Raw genomic sequence first — 21,568 nt, forward strand, 5'->3', positions numbered from 1 at the left:
CTGGCAGGTATTAATTCTCTGCTACTTCTGGCTCACCTGATGGGCATTGTGACCTTCTTTGGTTCTGGGGAAACAATCCCTCAGGCCCAGAGATGCGGATTCCATACTGGAAAGTCACAGCAGCGCCCCCCTCTGGAAGGTTCAAGTAATATGGGTGGCCACCAACAGCACACACCTGTAACTTCTCTCCATCCTTTGGCTGGCATCTTGCTATATCCAAGTTCATTCATCAGTAACGTCCTGCTCCTCAAATTCAAATCCCATAGAATTTCTCATCAACCTTCTCACTGGCTTCCCTGTTCTTTTCACCACTGCTCAACCTCTCCCTCTTCAAACTCTTTGCTTATCTGTCTTTTGTGACCCTGCCTTGTCTTAATTCCTTGATGTTCTTATTATTGTCTTTGACTAACTGGGAACATTTATCCAAGACCCTCTTCCCTTCTCTCCCTTGAGAATTTTCTACATCCACTTCAACTGTTACCTCCATGCAGATGGCACAACAAAATTAATAATATTCCCTTAAATTCACGAACCACTTTAAATCATACAAAAGCCCTTTCTTGCTGGAGTCCTTTTGACTGAGTGTATATAAGACCGAAGGTTTATAGTTGCATCAGTCATAATTTCTCTCTGGAGACCCACCTCCACATCCTGGTTGCCAGCTCAGGGTCTCCATGGATACGTTCTACTATCGTCTCAAATTCAAGCCACTCATAGCTTGGTGTCCTACTCGTCCTTTATCTGATTCCCACCTCTAGAAACACTGCTTTCTTCACTGTCCCCAGAGAAGTCTTGTGCCCCACTTCCCACACAGCTCGTCTGTAGCCTCTGCCTGAGAGCAGGCAGTTTCTTCTCTCCTTTCCACCTGTTCCCATAGTCAAGACCATGCTTGCAAATGACATGAGCCCTGCTTGATCACCGTTGGGTTAAGGAGGAAATGATTGACTCCATGCTACTATAACCTGCAGGGAAGGCAGGGTTCTGCTAAGCTTTGGGAACAATTGGAACCACATTCCAATGTCACCCATACCGTCTTGCCCCTTCTCTAATATCAGCTGCTTTCCTCAAGCCCAGTCTCCTCCACAGAGCAGAACCCATGGCTATGGCAGGTCCTCCTCACATTACATGGAAGCAGGATTGGTTCCTTCCCTTAGTTACAGTTATTTGTTTTTCAAGAATTCTAATTGGCTAGAACTGGGTCCCACGCCCACTCCAATGGCCAAGGTGTAGGATGCTATCACTAGCAGTCCCATCTAGAATCAATCTCAGATGAATGGAATAAAGGAAGGAAAAATTCCCCAGAGAAAGGGGAATGTTTCCAGAGAAGAAGGGAGGGGTGCTGAGCAGATAAGACACTTTGATTCCATAATTTTACCCCTTTCTAAAATGACAGCTCCTGCACCCCGCCTTTCTGGTGTTCTAGCCTCTGGACTCTTTCCCTCCTCTGAACGGCCATCACACTTCTTGGACTTTCTCCTTATTTGTTATTTAGTTGTACCCTGTCTTACCTTGTCTCTTCTGTTATTAAGAGGAATTGCCATGTTAATATTTTATTTATTTTTTAACTGCTCATCTATTTAAATTATTTTCTCCCCAGTGGTGCTGTTGTTGGATTTTACTAGTGTGTCTTAGTTTGCTTTATCCCATAAGACTGAGACTTTTTATCCCAAGCTTGAGACCTTACCCAGACTGACTCAAAAACAGTTTGTTTGATTTGGTTTCTATTGGGCTATCGTCCATGATGAACACATATCAACCTGGGAGGTCTGGTGGAGAAAAAGTCCTATGCCTTTTCAGGAGACCTGTTTTCTGATTCTCACAAGAGCTGTGAGATGCTGGCCAAATCACAAGTCTCTTTATTTCATGGATTTTCCATCTGTGAGATGATGACAATAAAATGTGCCCTAACTTCTTAGGGTTGTTGAGAAAACACAGGGGAAGCAACAGAAAAAAACATGCTATATAAATGCAACTTATGGGATTTCCCTGGTGGCACAGTGGTTAAGAATCTGCCTATCAATGCAGGGGACACAGGGGACACGGGTTCAAGCCCTGGTCCAGGAAGATCCCACATGCCACGGAGCAACTGGCATCACAACTACTGAGCCTGCGCTCTAGAGCCTGTGAGCCACAGTTACTGAAGCCCACGTGCCTAGAGCCTGTGCTCTGCAACAAGAGAAGCCACCGCAATGAGAAGCCCGCGCACCGCAACGAAGAGTAGCCCCCGCTCGCCACAGCTAGAGAAAGCCCGTATGCAGAAAGGAAGAAGGTCCAACGCAGCCAAAAATAAATAAATTATTTAATTAATTAATTAAAAAATAAATACAACTTATGTTTGTTCACATGGATAATTCAAAGAGAAAGCTCAGGTGTTACTGATAAGGTATTGTTTCTAGATACAATTCTTCCTACTGAGTTTGCATTTACACAGGAATCCCTTAGATTCCTCAGCTTCATCTGTTAGAAATATGAACCAGTGGTTAAGGCAACCATTTAATTACCTTGGAAAAGCTTTGTGGAACTTTACAGAAAATCTGATAGTAAACATTGGTTTCTAAAACTTGCTAATGAGAAAATGCATTTCTCTGGTCCCTTTTGGCATCAAAGTTCCAAATTGGCAAATTATGACTTTATTGCTAGGTGGGGTTGTTTTTGGTGTTTTTGTTTTTGGTTTTTTTTGGTACTTTTGACAAGTGTTTAAATGTTTGGGGATGAAGTATTGATGTAATATTCTTTTTTAGCCTCAACATTTTCTTTCTCCTATTGCTAAAGAGCCCATATTCTAATTTGCCTCTCTTAATCAAGTTGCAGATAACCAGTTCAAATTTACTCACTGCTTGGTATACACTGCACACTGTGGGTCAATGGGCCCAGTCCTTGCCCTCATGGGCCATAAGTCAAATGGGGAAGACAAATGGTATACAACTGTTTACAGTATCTGTAATTATGTACATCACAATTCTCTAAAACAATGTATGAGTCAGAGTGGGCTCCCTACTATAACAAACAACCTCAATTTTTAGTGTCTTCCCCTAGTAAAAGTTTATTTCTCACTCACACAAAGTCCATTGTGCATGTTCTTCATTAAATGGTTCTCTTCCAAGTGGTGACACAGGGATTCAGCCTCACTCTATCCCAGGAAGTCACCATCTTCAACTTGGGGCTTCCAAGGTCACCAGGAAAGGGAATGACAGTGTAGGCAGAACACACTGGATCTCACCACCTTGGCTTGGTAGGGACACATAGAACCTCTGCTTTCATTGGTCATTGGTCCCATTAGTCCATCAGGTCACATGGTCCAACTTAGATGCTGGGCAGCTTCTTCCCAGCCATAAGTGAAGTTGCAAGAGGAATACATATCTTTGGTAGACCACCAGCTGCCTCTGCCACAGGTAGGTACTATTTTTACAGGTAATAAAACTGAGGCAGTAAGGAACTTACCAAGGTCATACTGCCACTACGTGGAGAAACCAAATTTGAACCAGGTTTGTTTGACCCAAAACCCACGCTTTCACAACTCTATTATACTAACTTTGCTATGACACGTGACATGTTCTAGGCCATGGTAGAGCTCTATGGGCATGGTCTGCCCATTTAACCCATTTTCCTTGGTTTGGGCTTTCTGGAAAGTTGGTCTTGCTGCTGCCCTACGTTCTGGCCTGATTTTTCTGACGGCCCTTGGCTGTCACTGAAGGCCTTGCTAGTCTTTTTCCTTCTCCAAATGTGTTCATGGCACTGGGTAAAGTTTCCATCTCTGTGAGACAGAAAATAGAGAAATAGGATTAGACATTGCACAACTGTTGTTTGAAGAGGATAGCAACCAATTTGCATGTATAACTTCAGGCATCTTTGGTTATGAAATAGTTGCATTATTTTCTGGTTCCATTTCCCACAGGCTAGTAAGGGGTCAGTGTTAAAGAACTGACAGGGATCTAGGAGTTTGGATATAGGAGATCACTTTGGATTTGAGTAATGGAGCCAATCAATTTTGTCAGCATGAACATGTACACCAGGCTCCAATCACAAGCAACAGGACAAGTGTGTACAACAGACTCTCTACCTTTGAGGTTTGGAGGCACCAAAGCAGAGAGCTGTGTTCACATTCACCCTGCCTGATGCAGATATAAGTGAGTAATGTCAGCTCCATCCACAAAACCCTGATTACATTGAGTCCCAGTTACTATGGCTGTATAACAAATTATCCCCAAACTTAGCAGCTTAAATAGGCCTTGATTATGTTCACAGATTCCTGGGCCAGGAATTCAATCAGGGCACAGCAGAAACAGTTTGTATCTGTCTCCCAATTTCTAGGACCTCAGTGGGAAGACTCAGGGGCTGAGGGTTGGAATCATTTAAAAGCTCATTCACTCACATGTCTGCTGGTTGGTAGTGCTGTTTGGCTGGGGGGATCCTCAGGCCCTCTTCCCATGGGCCTCTCTATACAGTCTCTCTGTGTGGGCGGGTTTGGGCTTCCTCACAGCATGGTGGCTGGATTCCCAGGGTAAGCATCTCGAGAGAGAGAGCTTTTTTCACCTATCCTTAGAAGTCATGTACTATTGCTTCTATCATATTTTACTCATTGAGGCAGTCACAGAGTCCTGCCTGGTGCAAGAGGAGGGGAGATAGACTCTGTCTCTTGATGGGGAGGGGCAAAATTCTGGAAGAATGAATGGGACTGGAAATAGCATTGTGGCCACTTTTGGAAAAGCTAGTCTGCCTCTTTGCTTTTATTCTGATCCCTAAATCTGACTTAAATATCAGTTAATATACATTTGGTGCCCATGCGCCAGGTACCTTATATTCATTAAATCTAATCCTGACCCCAACACTGCAAAGTAAATTGTTATTCCTCTCACAGATGAGGAAACTGAGGCTTGGAGAAGTTAACTAACTTACCCAAAGACACAGAGCTAGCTGATGGTATAGTCAAGTTGCAAGGCCAAGCCTGGCCGACTCCAGATCCCATACTCTTTCCCATAGTTTCCATATGGTTCCCATTGCGGATGACTCATTCCTTTAACGAAAGGAAAGTTTGGCAGAGGTAGGCCAGAGTGGTGGAGATGGGGTAAAGGGAAGTTCAGACACTTTGAATTAATGGTAATTTCCACCAAGGTGTTTGTTCTAATAATTTCCACCTTCTAGAATCCACACATCCTCAGAGCCCATCAAGTCAAACCTATGTCATCTAACCATCCCTGGTTTCCAAACAGCTGCAATACATTTACTTTGATTCTCCTGCATGTGTAAAATATTACCCAAAGGCCAGAAGATGGTGTCATGCTAATGGACGATGGAATCCACCCTCCTTCAGGGGCCTAGGAGAAATTCTGGTGAGACTTCCCCAGGGGGACTGAAGTGTTCACCATCCCAACCAGGAGATTTTAAAAAAATAATTATTTATGGTTATAGGAAACAAATTTTAAATAAATTTGCATACATGTTTTGTTTCTGTGATATATGAGAGACTGATCAATAAAAGACTGTCAAGTATAAAAATATCAGTGTATTACATCAGGATAAAATTCTGTGGGGGAAGTGAGATGGAAATATAATTTCAAGGAGTAAAAGGAATGATGCTAAATGTCTGATTGTTAAAGAGCTTGTCTTGTACTTTTAAAATGGATGATGGTGGCTGTCACATCAAAATGATTGTTTTTTCGACATCTTCATTGGAGTATAATTGCTCTACAACGGTGCGTTAGCTTCTGCTGTATAACAAAGTGAATCAGCCATACGTATACACATATCCTCATATCCCCTCCCAACCAGGAGAATTTTGAGAGTAAAAAGGGAGGGTTGTGCTGGGACTGTTGTGTGACTTGATCTTGGGGGTAGTTCTGGGTGTGTGTGTGTGCAGACAGTGTTTACTTTCATGAGGTGTGTACTTTACTCGTATAAGCTAGACCTCAACCACAGCCTCAGGATGATTACAAAAGATGAGAGCTATGCCAGGACCATGGGCATCAGTGAACCCTGTGCTGGGCCAGTGGGACAGATGGGCACCCTCGCCATTTCCGATTCCCATCAGGTCTCCCTGGGCCGGGACAAGCTGTGTTTGTGCTCAGAAATGATGGGCTTTCCAAGTCAAGATCCTATAAAGGTGCATGTTTAGATCCTCTTGCATAATAACTGCACACACTCACACTCAAATACACTCACATTCATACACAGTGACATGCATACCACTTACATGCACACTCATTTCACACACAACTTCTACTCACACAATCACATCCACACTCACATTTGCATTCACAAGCATGCACACAGACTCTCATAACTTATACGTACATGCACTCATGCTCACACTCATACAGTGAGCTCTTACATTCACAACTCATACATAAATGCAGTCACATTTACATACACTCAATACCCACACACATATTCCCATGTGCACACCCACATTTACACACATACACATTCATGATCACACACTCATATATCCACACTCACACACATTCACACTTTACTCACATGACTTACACCCACACACACATTATGCCCCCACCCCCATTCAGACACACACACACACACACACACACACACAGACACACACACACACACACACACACACACACAGAGTTTATCTCAGCTCTCTGAGGAGGACTTAGCTGGAGCCAGAATAGGACACTTTAGAATTTTCTCCTTAATTTTCCTGTGTGGGCTGTTTAGGGATCTTATCATTGCTGCATTATTTCTCTTGCACTTATTTGTGTTTTTCTTCAAAAGATCCTCAGGGCTTTTTGTCACAAAATAAAAATTTAAAATCATAGTACATGTATGCATATTGCACATAAAATTTGCATAAACATAACAGAGATTCTTGCTAAGCCTAATAATGTTAAAAACAATCAAAGAAAAAAACACAGTCAATCCCAAACTACAGGGTTCATAATTACTCCCTCTAAGTGTGTATCCCTTACATGTTTGAACAGGGCCACTTTAATTGGTGGTTTTGATATTAAGGACTGAGTGTTTTATGAACTAAAAACTCAAGCTTTGGCCTAAGATGGCAGCCCCAGGCAGCTGGAGGCTTTAGGGACACAAGTCTGTCTTGGACCTTTTGTGTCACTAATTGTGCTCACAGTGGCAGCTACCCTGGTGGTAGCTGCCACCTACCTTGCTCCAGGATGAATTTCTGGGTCCTGACTTAGCTGGGCTGTGTGTGGGCTGGAGAGCCGCCTAGGTAGCTTGCACAAAAGTGGGCATGCAGTAGTTAAATAACAAGACAGGAAAGTAAAAACCTCCAACAGCTGTAGCTGGTAGGGAAGGGGGATTGACAGCACATCACTAGACTTGTGCCAGAGCTGAGGATGAATCAGGAGACACCTTTGCAGGCTGTTTCCATCTCTTGCCACCCAGTGAACAGGGCAGGCTTTAAAATCTCTTGGTCCCCTTGTGAGGCAGATGGAAATTACATGAGGCAGAGAGAGGCCTGGGGCTGAGCAGCCCAGGCACAACAAAGGCCATCCCAGTCAACCAAGGAGCGCAGCTTACAGCCCACTTGGGAAAGGAGGGCAGACCCCCTTCATGTGCCCCGAGCAAAGGCAGGATTACAGTTATGAAAACAACTGACAAAGCTCTGTACCTTTAGGTCAAAACCAGGAAAAATTTGACGTTGGAGAGGGTGGGAATCCTCTGTAATCTCAGTGTAAAAGCCAACATACACAGGGCGCTTCTATCTGAGAAAGTGCCCTTCCCAGTGCCTACAAGCTAGGGATGTGGAAGGCCTGACACACAGAGGCGATCATGAGGCTCACAGAACCAGGTGAAAAAGAAGAGGGAAGGTTGGACCAGGACTCAGAGGTCTGTGCCCACTTCCCGAGGAGGCTCCTTTGATTCTCAAGAGCAGAGATTGGAGATTCATACCAGAGTCACACTGCATGTTAATTGCCTCTGATTTGTATTTTTCTTTCCCCGACTCTGTCCTTCGGTCTCTCTTCTTCTTGAGATAATATTAAGATGTCACATTGGGCCCTAGAAAGAACCCCTGGGGCCTCGTCCATGAAACAGGAGTAGCAGAAGGCCCAGAATTCGTGTCCAGCAACCTGCAAGGCTGGTCCTCACTGAAGCCATTTGTCTGTGTGCTGAGCTCACCCTGCCATTTCCTTTGGTGACAGATTGTCCTATGAGGGGGGAATTGGAACAGTTTTGGGAGTCTATTTGCCTAATGAGATGGTGGGTTTCAGATTGATAGACTTAGCAATCCTTTAGGAAGGAGCAACACTCCTTTTTCTCTGTTGGAAGGGTTCCCCAAGCCATAGAAGCTCTGAGCCCCAAAGGCCAGTTACTGTTTTCTTTCACCATGTGTGAGTAGATCCTAAGACCCCTGGACTCAAAAAGGCAAAACGAACACTCGCCTCCCCCTCTCCTCTTTTAGGGTCAAAGCCAGGTTACTATTTCTCTCTCTCTCTCTCTTAGCTTTATTTTAGGGTTTTGGGTCCATGGATCTAGGCCAAGATACACTTTTCCAAACATAAAGATCTGAATTTCATGGGGCAGAGCACTGGCGAAAATAGAGAGGAAATGGTAATGGTGACGGGTTGTGCAGTGGAGGCGGGGGTGCGGATGCTGTTAGTGATGATACTGATGTTGAGAGTATGGTGGAGGTGCTGGCTGTGGGGGGTGGGTGTCGTTGATGACGGTGGTAGTATTGGTGATGAGGTGACATGATGGTGGTGCTAATGGTGATGACCGTGATGAGCTGTGTATGGAGATGGTGATGGGGGTGGAGGTGGGAGTGGTGATGGTGGTGGTGGTGGGGTTGGTGATGGTGGTGGGTGGTGGTGGGTTTAATGATGGTGGTGGTGGTGGAGGTAGTGATGGTGGTAGAGGTGGAGTTGTGATGGTGGTGGTGGGGGGGTTGGTGACGGTGGTAGAGGTGAGGTTGGTGATGGTAGTGGAGGTGTTGGTGGTGATGGTGGTGGAGGTGGGGTTGGTGATGGTGGTGGTGGTGGAGGTAGTGATGGTGGTAGTGGTGGGGTTGGTGATGGTGTTGGAGGTGGGGGTGGTGATGGTGTTGGAGGTGGGGGTGGTGATGGTGTTGGAGGTGGGGGTGGTGATGGTGATGGTGGTGGGTTTGTTGATGGCGGTGGTGGTGGGTTTGGTGATGGTGGTGTTCGTGGAGTTGGTGATGGTGGTGGTGGTGGAGGTAGTGATGGTGGGAGAGATGGGGTTGTTGATGGTGGTGGAGGTGTTTGTGGTAATGGTGGTTGTGGTGGGGTTGGTGATGGTGGTGAGGTGTTGGTGGTGATGGTGGTGGTGGTGGGGTTGGTGATGGTGTTGGAGGTGGGGGTGGTGATGGTGATGGTGGTGGGTTTGTTGATGGCGGTGGTGGTGGGTTTGGTGATGGTGGTGTTTGTGGGGTTGGTGATGGTGGTGGTGGTGGAGATAGTGATGGTGGTGGAGGTAGTGATGGTGGTGGAGGTGGAGTTGTGATGGTGGTGGAGGTGGGGTTGGTGACGGTGGTGGAGGTGTTGGTGGTGATGGTGGTGGTGGTGGGGTTGGTGATGGTAGGGAGATTTGTCATGTGACAATGGTGGGGGCGGGGCGGTGGTGGTGATCGTGGTTGGTGGTGTGACTGTGTGCAGAAGTGTGATTCCTGGTGGAGGTGGCTAGTGCTGCTGTTGGCCGTGGTTGATGTAGTGAGGTATAATCAATCCGTTCTCTTCCAAGGGAGCCCTGGGATTCTTGTATAAACTGTGCAGCTCTTCCTCAGACTTTTGTCTGTCCCAAGAAGAGCAGCTTCCTGAGGTGCTTTTCCCCATGGCAGGGGCATCTGTGGTTACATCCTCATAGCAAGGAGTGGCCGTGAAGATTTGCTCAACTGTGACTCGACAGCTTCTTTTGTTGAAGAAGAGGGAAGAAACCCTGATGGGCCACCCTCTACCCATTTACAGTTAACCACAATTTTCAGTTACCACAATAAATTATGACCTCAGTGTATCTCATAATGGTGTGAGGAAGGCAGGATTATCCCTATGGTAAAGATGAGGACACTAAGGCTCAGAGAGGGACAGTAGCTTGCCTGAGATCACACAGCTAAGAAGTAGGCAAGGCCCCACGTGCCCTGCTGTGCTTCACCTCACTGTTCCATTCAATCCATCACAGAATGGAGCACCCAACAGCAATGTCTTGAACCCAGCCAGGAGGCTTGGACAAATAATGGCCAGTGTACCAGCAGGAGCCCCTTAAAAGTCAGAAACACAGGAGCCACCACTCTTAATGTGAGTTTTCAATGTCCTGTTAAAGTCAACACCGAATTTCTGACCAAAAAAAAAAAAAAAAAGGGTAGTTCTGTGACTAGAAATCCAGTCATTTAGGAGTTGCTCTCAACAAAAATGTCCTTTTGACCCAGGAGTGTCCTTTCAGAAAAATACAGAGGTTTGGAAGGAGTCCATATTTTTCTATTAATTCCTACTTCAAAAGAAACATGTTTGTAACATGTTTTGTTAAAAAACAAACAACAGTACAGGTCTCCCTCAGGGAGCTGAGGAAAGGGTACCAGGAGTGATGGTTTGAAGCAAGATGACCCTGAAGTGAGGGCTGGTGGGTAGAGCAAGCAGACAGGGGACAGCTTTAGCATGCTGGGAAACACGGGGCTGTTTCTCCCACTCCCAGCTCAGCGGCATTTGGGTTTGGGTCACGCTTCCAAAGAGGGGAACAGGCAGGGCCATAACACCTTGAGGGTGAAACCAAATCTTAGCCGGCCAGACCCCAAGGGAAACCTGAAGAAAGTTGCAGTGACTATACAGAGGGAGGGAGAGAGGTTGGAAGAGACGTAGTGGGTGAGGCGAAGCGATAAAAGAAAATAGCTCTTGCAGACGCAGCCGTGTCCACACACCGCCCTCAAGCCCCGTAGTCCAGGCTGCTGGGCTGAGAGGGGAATCGAAGCCAGAGACCAAGGAGCTGCCTCCAGAAGCCCCTTGCTTCTGCTTCTGGGTACTGTGGTTGTAGCTCTTACCCCCTTCCTGGTAAAAGCCCGGAGACTCTGTGACGGTCCCCTACAGCTAAACCAGAGCCCGCATCTTGGAATTTTCTGGTGTCCGTGCTTGCAAACATTTGAGGAGGAGAAAATGGAGAGCGAGAGGTGGGCTCTGAGCGCTGATGGGCACAAGCTGCTGCGGGGCCTCGTTGGGTCCTGGCCTGTAAGCACTCGGTTTCTCCTTCTCCCTCCGCAAGCAGAGGACGGAGACGGAGGGGACAGAGTTGAGGGGCTTGCTCAAGAAAGCCGTGTGGTGGGCTTGCCTGGTGGCGCAGTGGTTGAGAGTCCGCCTGCCGATGCAGGGGTTCATGCCCCGGTCCGGGAAGATCCCACATGCTGCGGAGCGGCTGGGCCCGTGAGCCATGGCCGCTGAGCCTGCGCGTCCAGATGGAGCCTGTGCTCCGCAACGGGAGAGGCCACAGCAGTGAGAGGGCCGCGTATCGCAAAAAAAAAAAAAAAAAAAAAAAAAAAGCCATGTGGGACCTGGGAAGAGTGGAGAAGTCCTGAAGGCCGAGGGGAGGAGCGCGAGGGCGGGTGCATCTGTTTCCTTAGTAACAGCAAAGCAGAGCAGTCTCCCTGCCTTGTGATCTCCCTGAAGAGCTTTGTGGAGCCTTTCCCAGTGTGTCAGGGGAAGACTGCACTAGTGATTTTGTTCTGCCACAGATTTTACAAGGTAGGCCCCCCTTGGGCTGGGAAGGAAAGGGCCTGTTGGACCTGACTTGATAATAGGCACCTGGGACACCGGGATGAAGGCAGCCACAGGTGCAGGAGAGGAAGATATGGCTGCCTTTCACCAACCACCACGAAGAGGGGAAGACTTGTAGCTTCAGGTCATTTTACTGCCACCTCTTCCTAGTTTACTGCATTCAGAAAAGCACTCAACCCTGCCGAGTCTTCATCCATGCATCAGTCCTGGGATTATTCCTTCATGTACTGACTTACTCGGCAATTACTGATGAAGTACCTCTCATGGGCTGAGAACTTACTGGATGATGGGGAGACGGCCCCAGCATTTATTGGGGGCATCATTATCCCCATTCTACAGATAGGTAAACTGAGGCACAGAGAGGTGTTAGAGCAGTGAATGTGCTAGAGCTGTTCCCTGCCCTCGGGTGCTTATATCCCAGTATGGGAGGCGGATGTCCAACAAAGAATTAAACAGTTACTTAATTATAATTGTGGTGGAATGTCATAAAGGAGGTGGGAGTTTGTCATAGTCTGGGGAAAAGATACGAAAAAAGGTTAGGGAATGACTTTGAGGGACCTAGAGGCAGGCCAGGGCTGGAATGAGGCAAGAGGGGCCCCGCGGGTTGGAAAGCGTGCACTCACAAGGGCCCTAGATGAACCCTCTTCTGCCCCATCCCGACCCCAGTGGTGACAACTTGGAGAAGGCGAGAGGGAGGTGTTGGCTCCAGACAGGAGCAGGGATACTTCCTCCATTTCAGCAGGAGGGAAAGCAGAGGGTTTGGGAATGGGTGCAGGTGAACTGAGAGATTTGGGGGTAGGAAGATGGGAAAATTTCTGTTTTCTGTTTTCTCAGTAAAACACCAGACAAGATAGTCATCGGCGAGTGAAGCCAGAGAAGGGGATACAGGCAGTCTGAGGACAGAAAAGAAGGTCCTTGAGGGTTGTATTCAGGAGGGAAAGAGCCTACCTTGGCAGTCCAGATGAGGCCCTCTGAAGACTTGTGGGCACCATGAATTTAGGGTGAGAGCAGTTGGCACAGTTGTGTGCTCTGCTCCAGCAGGAGTCTGCTACTTGGGTAGAGGTACGGAGTGGATGGATAGATGCATTTGACCTGAGCTGGGGTTTAAACAGGTGAGCACATGGGAGGGAGAGAGGGGGTGGGGAGAGGTTGGCAGGCATTGAGTATAATGATGGATCCCAGAATGTAATTTGTGGGGAGAGGGACATAGGGACTTGAGGGGGGTAATGGATAAGGAAACAGTGGCTTCTGATCTGAAAGTTTCCATGGAGAAGCAGGCTTGGTGCCTTGGATGGGCCGTCCGAGTAAGTGAGCAGGAAGGTGGTGTTTTCTCAGTGGTGACAAGGCCAGGATAATGACTAAGGGGGAGGGTGGCTGGTGAGGTACATTAGAGGAAAAGAGAAAACGAGGTGAAGGAGTCAAAGAATAGACATGCCAAGTGTTGGATGAGTTTGGATGAGTCATCTGTACGTGTACTGAAATTGTGTTTACAGAGCCAGGGTGGAGAGAGAGATAGGGAGCCAGGTGCAAGAAACTTCCACAAGTAAGAGGCAATCACTTAGGGATTGTTAGATGACAGGACCAGAGAGGGATTTGGACCCTCTAGTTTAAAAGCGTCAACTTCAAAGGAGCTGGGACTTTTGCAGGGAGAAGGATGGAAAATGGCTTGGAAGTGGTGATGGAAGTCACGGAGGACAGCTGTGAGAACAAAGCAGCCTCCACTTGCCGGGGTCTTCAGGGTGGACCCGGTTCCAGAGTTAGGGCAAGAAGCGGAAAGGAGGCTCAGAGAAGATGGCAAGCCTCTGGAAGCTTTCACTGATGGTAGAACAGGAGCTCTGAAGGGCCCAGTGGGAGGGTTTGAGGGCTGAGGTGGATTGGGGTGGGTGTGGAAAGTCAGGACATGTCCAGAGCAGTCCAGGGAGAGTAGAATGGGGTTAATAGTTGGTCTGGAGACTGAGACAGCTCATGGCCTATAAGATAGAGACCATTTTTTGGGGCGGTGAGGGGGAAAGAGTGCTAATAGCTCTGCCAGTAATGATTCATGTATTTTTTAAACATCTTTATTGGAGTATAATTGCTCATGTATTTTTAAAAAATGATTTCCATTTATAATCCTTTGATTGCAAGTGATGACAGAAAACATTTCATCTTGAACACACCCTGGGTTATAGCTTTCCTGAAATTGCTCAACTGGGCCCTTACTGAGGATTTCACCAGATGTTGGGCTCCTTGGCCTCTGCCCTCCGAGATTCACACCACCAGGATGAGCATAAGGAAAGGGCAGGGAGTGTTGAGTTTGCAGCTCTCCGTGAAGCTGCCTACCCCAGGGCATGACTCTCTCCCAACATCCACCAGAGATGTCAGCCTGGATGTTCAGGCCGTGGTGCTGCCGGGAAGTTGTGTTGGAGCTCCAGAGACTGAGCTGGTAGAAATGATCTGGTCAGAGAAGTCATAGCCACGCCTCACCCTTCCCCTGCTCCTGCCCAAGTTCATGTTCCCAGAACACTTTTCCTGAATGGGAAGGAGAAGGCGCTGTGGACGAATTTTATATTTGGGATCCCAAGTGAATTTTTATGATTTTATGATTCTTCCCTCTTGTCTCTAGAATTAGTACATTTATCTTGGGGGCAGGGATTCTTTTCTTGGGGAGTTCTGTCCTGCATTAAAAGGACACATGTTCGGGAATTCGCTGGTGGTCCAGTGGTTAGAATTCCGCGCTTTCACTGCCAAGGGCCTGGGTTCAATCTCCCTGGGCGGGAAAAAAAAAAAAAGGACCCATGTTGGACATGCCAGGGAGGAGAGGTGAAAGAGCCCTCAGTCAGGTTTCCCAGGGTAGCAGATGGTGTGACACGTGGGCAGCTTCGTACAGGACCAGGAATCGTTGTCGCCATGCTGATGTAAAGATCACGCATGGGAAAGAAAATAGGTAAAGTTTTAGAAACCCCAAATGCAACAGATATGCAAGAATCCCACAAACTGAATCCAGAAGGAGCACCCAGGCCCAACCTAACACCCTCTGGGCCTTCTCCCCCCGCCCCACCTCAGCTCTTTATTGAGTGTCCACCGGAAAGAGAGGACAGAGATGGCTGTGGCCCGAAGGGGCCTTGGTGGAATGTCCTGGGGGAACATTTGCAGAGTGCCTTGAGATTTAAAATGTCACGAATCAGAGTGACCCCAGTGAATGATTGTGCCTGATATTCAAGAGGACACACGCATGTGCACACACACACACACACAAACACACACACGTCAAAACACTAGAGGCAAAGCCTGCCAAATCTGTGACTCAGTTAGCCTGAGCTCTTGGTCTAATCATAGCTCGGTTTGGGGATGAAAATGTAAACGGGGAGGTGGGCTAAGATCAAACACTTCCGGGGCTGATCATCTGGAATTTTCCCAGCAAAAACTCTGAGTTTGCATGCTTGGAGTTTACGTGTGTGTGGAAGCAAGAGAGGGGCTAGGAAAGGGGGAGACTAGTTTTCGTAATCTTTAACACCTTATAGTTTACAAAGGTCTTTCATGCAGATTGCCCATGTGATCCTCACGGCATCCCTAAGGGGCAGCTAATGTAGGTCCTCTTTCTGGAGGAGGAAACCGAGGTGCTCAGAGTTTAAACCTCTGCAGATCCAAGCTCTGAGGCCTTCAGGCTCATTAACTTCCACCCCCTTCACTCTTAATAATGAAAAAGTCAAGTGCAATTAATTCTTTAAAGACAGTCCTTTACCTCAGAAAAATTCCACAGAAGGGTGTCACACAAATCGATGAATTTTACCTAATCTGTTTACACAGGTGCCATTACTCACTGTTGGAGAGTCTCATTGGTTGCTGGGAAGCATGGAGATAGCAGGCTGTGGATCTGAGCTGATTGCCAATGGACCCTAAATGATATGTCATTTTCCAGAACATTCTAAGAAGGGGTTAATTGCTGAATGCTTGAAGGAACTTAAACCAGCTGAAACAGCTACTAAATCAGCCATAAGATCAAGTGGCTACTTTGCCAATGGTGCCCTGACCCCCATCTTCCAGTTAAATCTGTGTGCCTCTCCCCAGAGCAGCCAATCCATTTGGAATTGTCCACAATTCTTGGGGGAGGACGTGGCATGTCAGTGCCTTGCTGCAGCATGTGCACTGCTAAAGGCATACCTCCAGGTGCTCTGGGCTGTCCATTTGGCTTCCCGAGACAGTTCAACTCTTTAGCTGCACAGACCTCACTGAGGGGCATCCTGGGAACTGACGCATCTTGGATAAAGGCAAGTCTTTAAACTAAAAGCTGCCCTGCAGGGGAAACCCCTCTGAGTCCTCCCAGAAAGAAAGGCATCTTTTAAATTTGTGACTCATTCTCAGTGACCGGCTTTCCCCCTTCTTGCTTGTCTTTGTTTCATTTTAGCCATAGGAAGAGGGAAGGGAGAAGAGCTGCTGCGAGGGGCTAGGACGGCCCCAGACAATGGGGGTGGGGTTCAGGGGAGCTTGAGTGCAGACCGGGTCCTGAGGCTGTGGCCCTTCCCATCCACGCAGGAAGCCCAGCAGAGGCAAGGGAAGGGGGGCCGGGCGGTACTCAGATGCCCAGTTCACACCACTGCCCGGCAGTGGGCACAAGTCTCGGCTTGAGCTCCCAAGGTGGTCATTAGGAAGCTGGTTTCCATGATTGGGTGACAACGTGGGCAGCCTTGGCCTGTACTTCCCATGGCTGAGTGGGGCCTGGCAAAGACAGGGGCTGAGAAGCCTAAAGGAATAAAAAAACTCATCTCAAATTATTCCAGCTACTAAAAGGAAATGGTAATTATGTAAAGTGATAGAGGTGCTAATTTTTGCTATGGTGACAACCATATGGCAATATATACATGGATCAAATTAACATGTACACCTTAAATTTACACAATGTTATATGTCAAATATATTTCAGTTAAAAAACTTTAAAATAAATGAATAATTTTTTTTTTTTTTTTTTTTTTTTTTGTGGCCTCTCCCGTTGCAGAGCACAGGCTCCGGATGCGCAGGCTCAGTGGCCATGGCTCACAGGCCCAGCCACTCCGCGGCATGTGGGATCTTCCTGGACCGGGGAACGAACCCGTGTCCCCTGCATTGGCAGGCAGACTCTCAACCACTGCACCACCAGGGAAGCCCTGAATAAATATTTTTTAAAAACACATCTCACTTCTCTAGGAGAGCATGACATCATGATAACAGCAGATCCCTCCCAGCCAGACTTTCCCAGAGAGTGGAGGGGAAAATGGTCTCCCAGGGAGGAGCTGACCCAGCAGCCTGGAGGGAAGATGGCAGGAGACTGGGGAAGTTGGCTTGGTGATACAGATGGGGCAGGGAATCGAGGCTGGACAGAGACACACAGTGATTTCTCCTCTCCGGCGATTGTCATGCCCACATCACTTCTGGGACAAGGAAAATGTGATACGGGGCTGGAGAACCACAGAGCACTGGAGTGGGCAGACAGGAGCAAAATCTTCTGGGCTGCAGGGAGATACATGGTACCAGAGTGCTCACGGTAACCAGTTCAATACAGGGAGGTCTCAGAAGGCCAACATCTAGGTTTCTTAGGCAGGTCAGGTTGCCTAGAAACGCCTTCTCTCCAAGCAGCTTGGGGACCAGCAGGTCATGGCTCTGCCCTCACCCTCCATGCTCCCAGGCTGGGACCACACAACATCTCAAGCCTTTACACCTGCTTCCACCTCCACCTGCTGTGGCCTCCCTCTGCCTCTTCCCTCTCTATCTCCAGTGTGGCCCATTTGACAAGGCTCAGTTAAAGCCCTACTTCTTCTTCTTCAGCTTTCTGCCTCAGTTTCAAGATTCCTGTGTCTCTCATAGGGTTCTTGGAAGGGGAGAAATGAAACAAAGTATATGAAAACACTCGTTAAATACTAAAGAGCTATGAAAATATGAGAAAGTTACATTTTATTAGTAGCTGCCATTACAACTAGAGTCTATCCCTGTTTTATGTACTACATGATGAAGAATCTACACTGTGTATTATTTCATTGCTGAGTAAAAGGTAATTACCAGATTGGTTGGTTGCCTGATCTCTGCCCTCCATCAGTATAGCCTGCTTCTTAGATAAGACAGAGAAGTCCAAGAGATCCGTAACAATGCTATTCAGGGGGCTCATTTACTCTCCTCACAGTGTAACTACAGTAACCGGGTTAGCCTCTAATTGCCCTTCGGAAGGATCTCAGCTTGGAATCCAGCATGGCTCAAGAAGCAGTTATTTGGACAGGGCAGGGTGCAGCCACATGACCTTTTATGAGCCGACTTCAGAGGTCACCTAGCATCACTTCTGCTATACTCTGTTGGGTCAAGGTGGTACAGAGTTCCACCCTGGTCCAAAGGGAGGGAACATAGATCACCCCCCCCCCAACCCCAACTGCTTGATAGCAAGGTTCTAGAAAAAAGTTTGGCAAACTTTTCCTTAAAGGGCCAGATAGTAAATATTTTAGACTTGCCTGCCATACAGTGTCTGTTGCAACTCCGACTCTGCCGACATAGCAACGATATGAAAGCGGCCGTTGACAAAATGGGCATGACCTTCTTCCAAGAAAACTTTACAAAAACAGGTAGGCAGTCTGCAGGCTACAGTCTGTGGACCCCTGTTCTAGAAGAATATACACAATGAGAGATATTGCAACTGTTTTTGGAAAATACAACCGGCTGCAGCCCACTTTCTGCTCAGAGCAGAGAGAATTCCTTCACATCGTGTTAGTGCCACGGGTACTGGAAGATTCCTCTGAGTGGGTCAGGGGTCAGGCTGGCTCACAGAGCCTCCGGAAACTCGAATGACTTTTTGATGTTTCACCATGTCAAGGAGGCATCGTGAGTCCAGGTGACACAATGTTTAAGCCAAGGAAACTCTTCTTCTGCTCCATTTCCCACCCCTCCCCATTGCCATGGCAGCGCATAGCCTGGGCCGCTGTCAGCTGAGATGGGAGGAGGAACCTACGCTCTTGCCCCCCGGTTGGTGAGCTTCATCTTTGGGGATCCTCAGGAATCTGCTCTTCCTCTCTGGGGGGCCCCTGGCATCCTGTGGCCTCCATACGTCAGCCAAGAGCTCCAGATCTGGAGTTTACTGAACATCTTGGCACCAACAGGATTTCTTGGGTCCTTCCCTGAGTACAGAACCGGATGAATGCCAAAGCTGCAGAAAGGTAAAGGTGACATCTTTGAAGGTTAGAAAACAGGAGCTGGTCTCTGGTCACCTTGTCTAGCCTGGGCATGAAAGGGGACAGAGAGTGGCCGACCCAGGAGCCTCCAGGACTGTGCCCTGTGCTGGGGCTGGGTTGCTAGAGTTCCCTGATTACCGCTGATACTCTTGTGCACAGGCCTCTTCCAGAGCCGAAAGCTCAGCTCTGATGCACTGCCTGTGTTAAGCCACGATAGAAAATGTCTTAGTCTCCTGTCCCTCCATCGGCCTCCAATGCGGCTTTAGTTGTTTCTGTGCTCTTTCTCCCATCCGTCCTCTCTCTTTTATCCCAGTACATACTCAGACACATGTTCACTCTCACATACTTCCTTCACAGAACAACTAAAATCAGAGCCCTGAAGACTGCAGCTGAACCTGCATTAAGAGACAGGAACTGATTTTGGTTTTTTTTTTAAAGCCCCTATGTTGAGATTTTTTCACTGTTGAACACAGACCATGGACAGTCTGCTTATGGGTAGCTGGGCTGGAGGTCATGTCCGGTCAAGTTCTGATTCCTCCTGACCACTGGACCCCACTCCAGTGATGGGGTATGGCCAGGGGTACTGGGGAAACCTCTGACCACTTTATGCTTTGAGATGGGCCCCGGGGGAAGAAGGCATATTGGAACTGCAGCTCCGTACAGACTTGGGAGTTTGCCCCCTTCCCTGGGATGTGTCTGAGTCTTTTCACTCCTATGGAAGTTTCTGTAACAAACTGACTTTCTTATCTGACTAAATACGTTGTTCTCTTATGTCTGATTATACTGGAAAATATATGCAGAGTGGAAAAGACCATGCAGTTCCTTCCCATATGAGCCTGTGTGTGAAGGGGCAAAATTTAACTTTCCTTTCACATGGGCTCTTGGTACAGGGATCTGGTTTCTGGATCTTAAACACCAATTGATCACAAGACAAACACTGATGGAATAGGACTTTCCTAGTAGCAACCCCACCTCACCCCCTCTCCACGCCCTGGTTTCAGTAGCTCTCACTCACAGATGGCAATGGCTACGGAAGCCTTTTGGCTCAGGCCGGAAAAGCAGGCACTGGCGCTGGGCGGGCAGGAGAAGCAGCCCTATCTTGGAGCAGGCTGCCCGGAACCTGGCAGGATGCAGGGGAAGGTCACACGGTGACTCCTGCTCTCCTGGATGCTGTCACCTGGTGCACTCAGAGGTAGTCACAATTGCAACAGGGAAAAGCCAATTTTGACTCCATGTTGGATCTGTTTCTTTGACTTTAGCCTTTGCTTTTTGTTGCTTTTGTTATTATAATCACACATAATGACCTGCCTCAGGGAACCCTACCCACCCGTGAATGGCTGCAAGAAAGAAGAAATTACACATCCCCTCCCTGAGGCTGGCCATTCCAGGAGGTGGTTTTTTTTGTTTGTTTGTTTTTGTTTTTGTTTTTGCGGTAAGAGGGCCTCTCACTGTTGTGGCCTCTCCCATTCTGGAGCACAGGCTCCGGACGCGCAGGCTCAGCGGCCATGGCTCATGGGCCCAGCCACTCCGCGGTATGTGGGATCTTCCCGGACCGGGGCACGAACCAGTGCCCCCTGCATCTGCAGGCGGACTCTCAACCACTGTGCCACCAGGGAAGCCCCAGGAGGTGTTTTGCAAGACTGTTGACCCTTTTTTTTTTACTTTACTTCCTCCCCGCCTCTCCCTCTCTATTTTCTACCTTTTTACTTTACTTCCCTCTCGTTCTATAAAAGAAACTATCATCTAGACCCCGATAATTTGGGTTTTGGGGGACCCTAGTCTGCCATCTTTTTGGTCTGCCCGCTTTCCGAATAAAGTCATATTCCTTGCCTCAATACCTCGTCTTCCAATTTATTGGCCTCTCCTGCGGTGAGCAGAGAAAGCTTCACTGGGTAACATAATGACTCTCCACACTGGCTGCGGGAAGGTCCCAGAGACTCCCTGCTGGGTCAGGCATCAACCCTTTCACTGTTGTATTAGTCTGGATCCTCCAGAGAAATAGAACACTATATACGAGTAACTCCAAATATGTATTCAAACTGGAATATATGTATATATATTCCAATACATAAGGAATCGGCTCTCATGATTATAGAGGCTGAATGGTCCCAGGAGCTACAGTCAGCAAACTGGAGACCCAGGAGAACAGATGGTGTAAGTTCTAGTCTGAATCTAAGTTCAAAGGCAGGAGACGACCTAGGTCCCAGCTTGAAACAGTCAGTCAGAGAGAAGTCCCCTCTTGCCTATCTTTTTGTTCTACTCAGTCTTCCATTGATTGGAAGAGGGCCACCCACAGTAGGGAGGACAATCTGGTATACTCAATCTACTGATTCAAAGATTAATCCCATCTAGAAACACCCTCACAGATACACCCGGAATAATGCTTACCCAGCTACCTGGTACTCCTTGGCTCAGTCAAGCTGACATAAAATTAACTCTCACGGTCGCTGAATCAAAGGTGGGGTCCAGGGTGCTGAGGGGAGAGATGGAGTTTCCTGGATGGTGGTGGGCACCTGGAGACTAGAGATAGTGATACTTGCCAATTAGTGTGGAAGTATTTCAATATTTTCACAGCTGGTTTGGCTGTATCTTTGTGCTTCAACTCAACAACAGCTCTGCCTTGAGCCCAAGTCATCTATTGGAGCTTCCATGATGTTCTGGGAATTGCTACACTTCCTGCCCACTTTGTAGTCATGCTCAGAACATCGT

This window comes from Leucopleurus acutus (assembly GCF_964270905.1).
Source record: "Leucopleurus acutus genome assembly, chromosome: 5".
Lineage (NCBI taxonomy): Eukaryota > Metazoa > Chordata > Mammalia > Artiodactyla > Delphinidae > Leucopleurus > Leucopleurus acutus.